General features: G+C 30.6%; 1 protein-coding gene across 2 annotated transcripts in view; it reads left to right on the top strand.

Moving 5' to 3' along the window:
- The first annotated feature begins 442 nt into the window (after positions 1–442).
- Positions 443–8171, top strand: part of Fdl (fused lobes) — a 40003-nt gene continuing 32274 nt past the window's right edge. The window contains exon 1 of one of the 2 annotated variants that reach the window (XM_072898354.1): positions 443–911. The gene's annotated coding sequence lies outside the window, so the exon portion shown is untranslated. Of the gene's footprint in view, positions 918–8171 lie in introns of both variants that reach the window. The other variant, XM_072898353.1, reaches the window with a different exon arrangement.

Here is an 8171-nt window from a genome sequence, read left to right as displayed (position 1 = left end):
GTGCGTAGCTTATCATATATTAACAGCATGTTATTATCAAACGGCACCAACTAAACCATACGGGTAATTATCATATTTCCTGCTGCGCGCCGGAATCCGGAGTAACGATCGTGCGTAATAATAAACCGACGATAACAGATATGAATAACCGGAACAAATTCGTTTGACAAGCAACGTCACGAATATAATCGGACTAATCAGAACTGTCACTACCGCGCGTGTCGGTTTTGCATTTTACTGCCATCTAAAATAGAAAGAACTAATCTAATGATATAATGTCGCAATATAATTTTTCACTTTATTATTTTCATATTTTATCAAGTGGGATTATCGATCGGAGCAGTTACCGATCCGCAAGCGGACCATCAGCTGATACGCAAGATGACAGATGACAGCACCGACGCCGTTCGCGGCGACGGCGCCGGGCGCCGGGGCGACACTATGCGCAGTACAGTTCAGCATCTACGTGAGGCATGGTGTGTAGACATATACAATGTGTGTGAGTGAGAGAGAGAGAGAGAGGTATATTTCGTTTGCATCTCGTTAAATGCAGTCGGCGGAGAGTGGACTGGAATTGACACGACGATCACGACGATAACGGGTGAAACGAGTCGGGTTTCCTCGGATTGACACGGTGCGTGCGCGCGTTAAACCGTGCCTCTCCTCTCCCCCCTCCACTCATCATTGTTCACTCTCCTTTTCTCCCTCCCACCATTTGGCTCCTCTCCCGACATGGCCAAGACATACCGTTACTCACGCGTCTCTCCTACTATCCATTGATGCCTCCGCCGTCGCGTAACTCGTGCGTGCTCCTCTACGTGTATCCCGCGTGCAAGGACGCGCGTCTTCATCTCCGAGCGGTCAGAGGGACGAGGCACGCCGCGCATCCCGAAGGACCATCACGCTGGAAGGTTAGGGTAAGTTATGTTGATGTAACGTTGATGTAGCTTGGTCCGGTTCAGCTCCGCTTTCCTTTCCCGCTCGCCGTGATTCGAGATTCGACCTGCGGCGATCTAGAAAAACGCGCTCAATCGCGCGCCTTTGTTCTCGTACTCTCAGCAGATCTCGCGTTTATGCGCTCCGAAGGTGTCTTACGTCATAATTAAAAGCCGGCTTTTGGAATCCGCAAACCGGGTATCTGATCGTTCGTCAAATATTTAACGAACGTCGGTTATTATATGTCTTACAAGATATATATTTATATTGTCGATAACTGTCACTTAGTCGACGATAATTTATATATATCGAATTGATAAATAATTATATCAATAATTGAATAAAAGAAAGATAATGTCTTAGGCAGTTTTTATCGATTAAATACATTGTGTTTTAATTGCTTTCCTCGGTTTGCGTATGTCAACAAGTGAGAAAGAATATGTCCGCGTACCTATATTTATTTTAAAATGTTTTTCTCTCAAATCTGAATACATCTCACGTACACAAAATTGACATTAGGATTTGAAGAAAAATATACATTGTTTTCCTATTATCATATATAATATTAAAAGAATAATATTTACTGAATTTTTTGGTTGAAAAGTAGAATTATAATTGATATTTTTCTACACATTCTAAACGAGAGATTTCTTTTATTCTCTCTATGTACAATACGTCCGAGACATTCTAATTTAATTTGACCTTATTTCTAAAATGAATTCCATAGTTTGAAGGATTCTTAATTCAGATTTATTTATATACTTTGATATATAGAGTATGTTAAAGATTGAAAATATGCTGAAAAAGTTTTTTGGTAAAAGAATGTTTCTTTGAAAAATTCACTAAAGACTTTGCTTTCCAAAAATCATCTAATTATCGGGTGTACACAGATAGATGAATCTTCGGCGTTTGATCTGCCATTCGCCTTTCCATTCTCACCACCCAGATCGTTACATTCGCTTCATACCGTGCGTTCGTGATGCATCGTAGCGTATGCAGCTCGCGTGCGCGATTCGACGGAAATGTATACACTCACTTGTGAATAAATCTAGTCTGAAGTATTATTAAATAATTAAAAAATACAGAGAATGAAACAATTAAAATACAAAATATCACTGAAGCTGTAGTCTTTATTTTAACAATAGATTTCCGAATTAATTTTATACTTACATACTTTTTTAAAATTTCATAATTTTTTCATTATTAAATGTCTTGATAATTTAAATCTCTAATTAAAAAGTGAAATCTGCTTTTAAAATGAGATAATATTTAAATAATGAAGTAATATACAATAAGAATCTGAATCTCAAGTGAAATAATAGACTTTGTATTTAATTGCATTCTACAAACTTTTCCTTTCTTCTCGCGAGTAATAAGACAGAACGCCTGTGAATAGTATGCCTCTTTCTCTCTCTCTCTCTCTCTCTCTCTCTCTCTCTCTCTCTCTCTCTCTCTCTTGTTGAAAATAATCGTTTTTTTTGTTATTTCCATTTTTTTCTTATACTTCTCCAAATTTTAAAAATCTTAGATATCTTACGAGTTAATTAACTGTGTTTTAAATCAAGATTTTGTCAAAATAAAATTCACCGAAAGTTAGAAAATAAAATTGAAAAATAGAATTTTCTAATGGAAAAATCGAATTTCCTTAATATCCATTTGAATTTTATTTCGTACTCAATCGCCTCAAAAATAATTATCTCTAAGCCTTGACACTTTTATTAAGAAGAGAGAGTCTCTTACTTTTCCATCGGATCTCTTAGCATATATTACAAATTACAAGCACATAAAATGTGCTCGAATCTTTCGAATATTTTTCGAACATATTTTGAAAGGATTGGTGCACACTTGATTGGAAGCGTCATACGTTTCGCACACGTGCGTACGCTTCTGAATTCAAGGTGAAACTGATCCTAAACGAAAGCAGCGTTTAAGTTGTGTAAGGTCAGCTCGACCGCGAGGACAGCTTGTAATGGAAGCCAGGCGGTGCGATCGAGCGGGTATTTAATCATTTTAATCTCTATGTAAATAAGGGGGACGGTGATCCACGCAGCGAGCTGTCAATTTTCTCGTGTTCTCCTATTACAGCAATTAATCCATAACTACGTGACTATTTATCACTGTAAAACGTTAATCATATTTTTTGAAGCTTTTCCTATAATCCCTTTGCATCCGCGGAATTTTTCTTTGTAAATATGTAAATATGTTTTTTTTTACTTTTGGTTTAATGTAAACGCGCTAAAGAAGAACCGGTTAAATTTCTTTTTTTTTTTTTTTAATTTTCTTTAATTAAATTTTAATTTATATTTGAAATTTATTAAAATACACAAAGATTGAACATATATTGTTAAAAAAAATATTTTTTTCCAAATTTATTGAAGAATCTGTTTTCAAAATATCGCCTACATTATGAATTTCTATACTTCTTCTATGCGAATGATACATTTTAAAATCATAATTCAGATAGAAAATATTGATCATAACTATTATTATAAGATCATAAAAATACAGCATGTATTTATTCACAAAATTTGTAAATTTTTATCAATCTCTTGCATTATTAATTTTCTTGGAGCGGTTTCAAAATTTCATCACAGGACAGTTACATCGACAATATCAATTGATCATTGCGATAGCCAAATTATCGTAAAGTGAATTACATACTTAGCGCGATAACATTATCGATTCGTCACGAATAGAATTTAATCGGCTACACTTTCCAGATAAATCTATCGATTCACTGATTTACTCGCACTATATCGGTACACAATAATAGATAAAATATCTTGCTGATAATTTATTGACCAGAATAGTGCTGGCTCTTCGTTATATGACTCGCACATATGTTTCTTTGTGTACGTGACATAACAGTTCAATGAAGTATTACTTTATTATCGAGGATGTTAGAACATAATTTATCGTTGTGTTACGTTTACTGCTTATGCGTTACGGTTTTACATATAATCGCTATTTTTTTTATTACAAAGTTTACACTTTATATGCTAAATTTATCAGTAGAGATTATATTGTTTTTGCAATAAACGCCGATTAAGTATTAATTCTTTATGAATTTTTACATTAATGAAAATCACAATTATTAATAATCAATCAATAATTTTTTTATTGATACGTTATCATTAAAGATTAGATTTATGTATGACGCTGTAAACAGAAATGCATTATGTTTGTGTAGCGCAATATGTACGGTTTTGATAAGATAATAAAATAATTCACGTGTAATATAGTTATTTTCTTAGATATTTACGAATTATTACATTATCTTATCTAAACTATACGCTCGTTGCAAACATAAGTATATCTCTGTTTTTAAAAAAATGTAAAGTTATATAACTCCTTGTTGAAAATGTGTTGTAATTGAATGTGTCATATAATGTGTCGTGGAAATATATAATCACTTGAATGAAGTCATACGAATATATCGAAAAATTATGCGTATGGGGATATTTATTTATTAATTACTCGATAATTTTTATATCATCAAAATAAGAAAAGTACTAATTTCTGTATCCTTTTCGTAATTTCGTCAATATTTTTTTTACAAACGGATTTAAGTAGATATGATTGGAATAATTAAGTTTATTATTAGAACATATTAAAATTTATTAATACATTAATTTAGCATCTCTATCACGAGAAACAAAATTTGAATGTATTAGCATAATTACATGCTAATTTATTGTTAATTTGATGCTTCAATCTCGAATCTCTTGTTTTTCTGATTTTAGTATAGAATATTAAAGATATAGATATTGACTTAATATTCCCAGTTTGTAGTTTCTCTTTTAGCGATATTAATTATTATCGCTTTCGGTTATTTAAACTTTCCTCGAGATTAATCAAAAATAAAATTGATTAGAATTTAAGTTTGGAATTAGAATAACAAATTATTAATTACATCACTAACTGTATGGCATAGTTAATACTTACAAAATTATGCCATACATTCGAATTTCTCATAATATCAGGTTAACCAAAGTTTGAAATTTGAATAATAGAATACACTGATGTAATCTGCATATATTGTTTAATAATAAAAATTATCGCTAATTCATATATCGTGTATAATACGAGATATCTAATGGCATGCATGTAACCTAATAAAAAAATGGTTTAATATTTATCTGCTTTATTTAAAGTGAAATTTTTGATAATTTCTAATAATTTATTTGTAGCATTACTTACATCTTGTAATTTATTGCACTATTATTTTTATCTGTCTACAATATGTAATACATGTAAGTATATACACATATTATGTATTGTCTAGTATTATATAATTCGTAATAATTATAATTTATGAGAATTTCTAAATGCAAAAGTACTTTAATATAAATAATTATATGCAGTCGACGAAGAGAAAAAAATCTATAATCTTTACAATGTGCTTAAGAGTGCGTGATACGTAAATGCACGCATGTTTGCCGCGTGAATGCACACAAGTGAGAAGCGCGTGTTGTGAGTCTATAGAGAAGAAGCCTATAGAGAAGAGTCTTAAGCTCAAAATATCCTATTAAGGGAATTGTATCAAACTATGGCGGAAGACTTTCAAGCTCATATCTTCTGATCTATATATTTGTAAACTTGTAAATACATTTACCATGTTAGTAAGCAGGTTAATCCGCGATTGTTTAGATATGTATAGTGTCAACGAACCGTGTCTCCTGAAATGTACCTTATAATCATAATTTATGATTTTATATGATATAATTAATTATATCCTTAATTACATTGCGATATAATTAAATATATCTCCTGATCATATTTATACTATTTTTTTTCTCTCTTTTTTTCTTACTTATATTATATTATATACATTTATTTATAATCTTATATTTTCGGGAAAATGTTTATTTAAAATTAATGTATATAATATAGATATAATATACATAAAGATATTCAAATTAAAGTATAATTTATGTTACATATATATGTAATTATAATATCTAAATAATTTACATTATTTGAATTATATTATTTTATTTCGTGTATTAATTTAATTATTATTTGATTAATCCTTGCCTTTCGGCTTTGGATGACTTCCAGCTTTTTACATTTGTTGAGATTGTGTTCATGTTGTATGTGATCGTATAACAAATGGTATAAATTATATTAAAAATAAAACAAATAATAAAATAAACTATAAACATAAAATATACATCATATAGACTACTAATCAAAAAATTACAATTAAATTCAAAACTCAAAACTAAAGTTAAAGTCAAATTTGAAAATTAAAATCAAAATTAAAATTGCAAAATTAAACATAAAAAAATTAAAATTAAACTCAAAATTAAAAATTAAAATTAAAATTAACATTAAGCATATATTAATTTAATTAATTAATTTATTAATTTGCATATTTACTTATACTTTTTCTCTTTCTATGTTAAAAAACAATTTTTTGAAAAATAATTAAGCATATAGGAATAGCTTTCTATTTTTTATTTTATTTTACACTAATTTATTTTGTCAGTATTATTTGTGTTTTTTATCATTTATTATTTGTATTATTATGCAAAGCCTACAGATTTCTTTGTATTGCACATCTTTGCGCATACGAAATATCGATCAATCATTTCTTTCTCGGATCATTAGAGCTAATCGTTGTATTATCACATTAAACTATAACGTATTGGATCATATTACTTTAATATGTTTTGTCTTATCATTATAGATTAATATCATTGGTAAAAATAATAACACATATCTGTACATGGCATATGGTAACGCACATCAGCAGTACTTATCGCATATCGTTTATCGTAGCGCGGTGTCGACATTGAAACATTTATATACAGTCATTGAAACAATTCGGTTCGTGACATGGATACTACACGTAAAAATTGATCCGAGTAATATCAGCTTTATGTGACAGACATTACTTATATTTACAACGAGAATTATGTCATCTTTATTTACAATATATGCCAAAATGTTAAAATTTTATCTGTGATAAAACTTTTAATAATTACAATTTTAACTTATTATTCACATGCACACAGTAATGGTTATTGATCGATCTTAATGTTATTATAAGAGAGAGAGAGAGAGAGAGAGAGAGAGAGAGAGAGAGAGAGAGAGAGAGAGAGAGAGAGAGAGAGAGAGAGAGAGAGAGAGAGAGAGAGAGAGAGAGAGAGAGAGAGAGAGAGAGAGAGAGAGAGAGAGAGAGAGAGAGAGAGAGAGAGAGAGAGAGAGAGAGAGAGAGAGAGAGAGAGAGAGAGAGAGAGAGAGAGAGAGAGAGAAGAGATTTACCATTGCGTAGTTTTGTCTCTCTATCTCTGCGATATTTATTAATTTCAATAAGCTTTGGCAGGTAAAAAATTTTATACGATAAAAAGTTTTTTACCTGCTCTTTTATATGACATAGAAATATTAAATGAACGCTGTTCACATGTTTGTAGAATTTAATGAAATTTTCGACAAGTTTTGTCGTATTTTAAATAGTAAAATGCAACAGTTATAAACATCACAGAAAACTTAAAATTATACAGCTGTTGCATATCAAACAAATAATTTTATTTCAATGATTAAAATTTTAATTTGTGGGCATTTTGATATGGGGGTTGTTCGTCAATGACATCACAATCGTTACCGCTGATCCAGATGAAAGTAAAGGTCGCTTTAATTGAGCGCGATGACATAAATTGTGTTATTGATGCTTATGAGCTTCCCTGTATCCTATTATCTCTTCTATATGGATTATGATTTCCATTTATCGCGATTCTGTTATCTTTACTGTCATATGTTTAAAGTTCCGCCGGTCAACATGTGCACAGGTACATTGTGATGCTACACGAAATGGGTTATTCTACTTTTGTTGAGACAATCGCCGAACTATCATTGAATAATGCATGTGTACACGCGCATCAAGCAATAGCGATACATTTAATGGTCGATTGAAATTTAATGAAGAGCCATGAAGGAAAATCGTCCGACAGTGTATTTTATTACGAAGCCCATGAGAGAAAAATAAATTTTGCAATCGTTCCATCGATAAATTTATTTGTAGGTCTATGCTCAGGATTTATTTTATTTTATTTAACAATTTATCTTTGTCCTTTTATTATTTTTATTACACGCAGTAGTCAAAATTGCAAACATTGAACAAATTTTAAATTCTTTCAATAACTAAATTTTTGCAAAAATTGAAGAAACTTTCAATTTCTTTATTTCAAAGTTACTTCCAATTTTAATGAGCTTTTTGAATTAATGTCTTG

The sequence above is a fragment of the Anoplolepis gracilipes genome, chromosome 8 (assembly GCF_047496725.1).
Source record: "Anoplolepis gracilipes chromosome 8, ASM4749672v1, whole genome shotgun sequence".
Taxonomy (NCBI): domain Eukaryota; kingdom Metazoa; phylum Arthropoda; class Insecta; order Hymenoptera; family Formicidae; genus Anoplolepis; species Anoplolepis gracilipes.
Note: the sequence above shows the minus strand (reverse complement) of the source record. Positions and strands in the feature narration are given on the sequence as shown.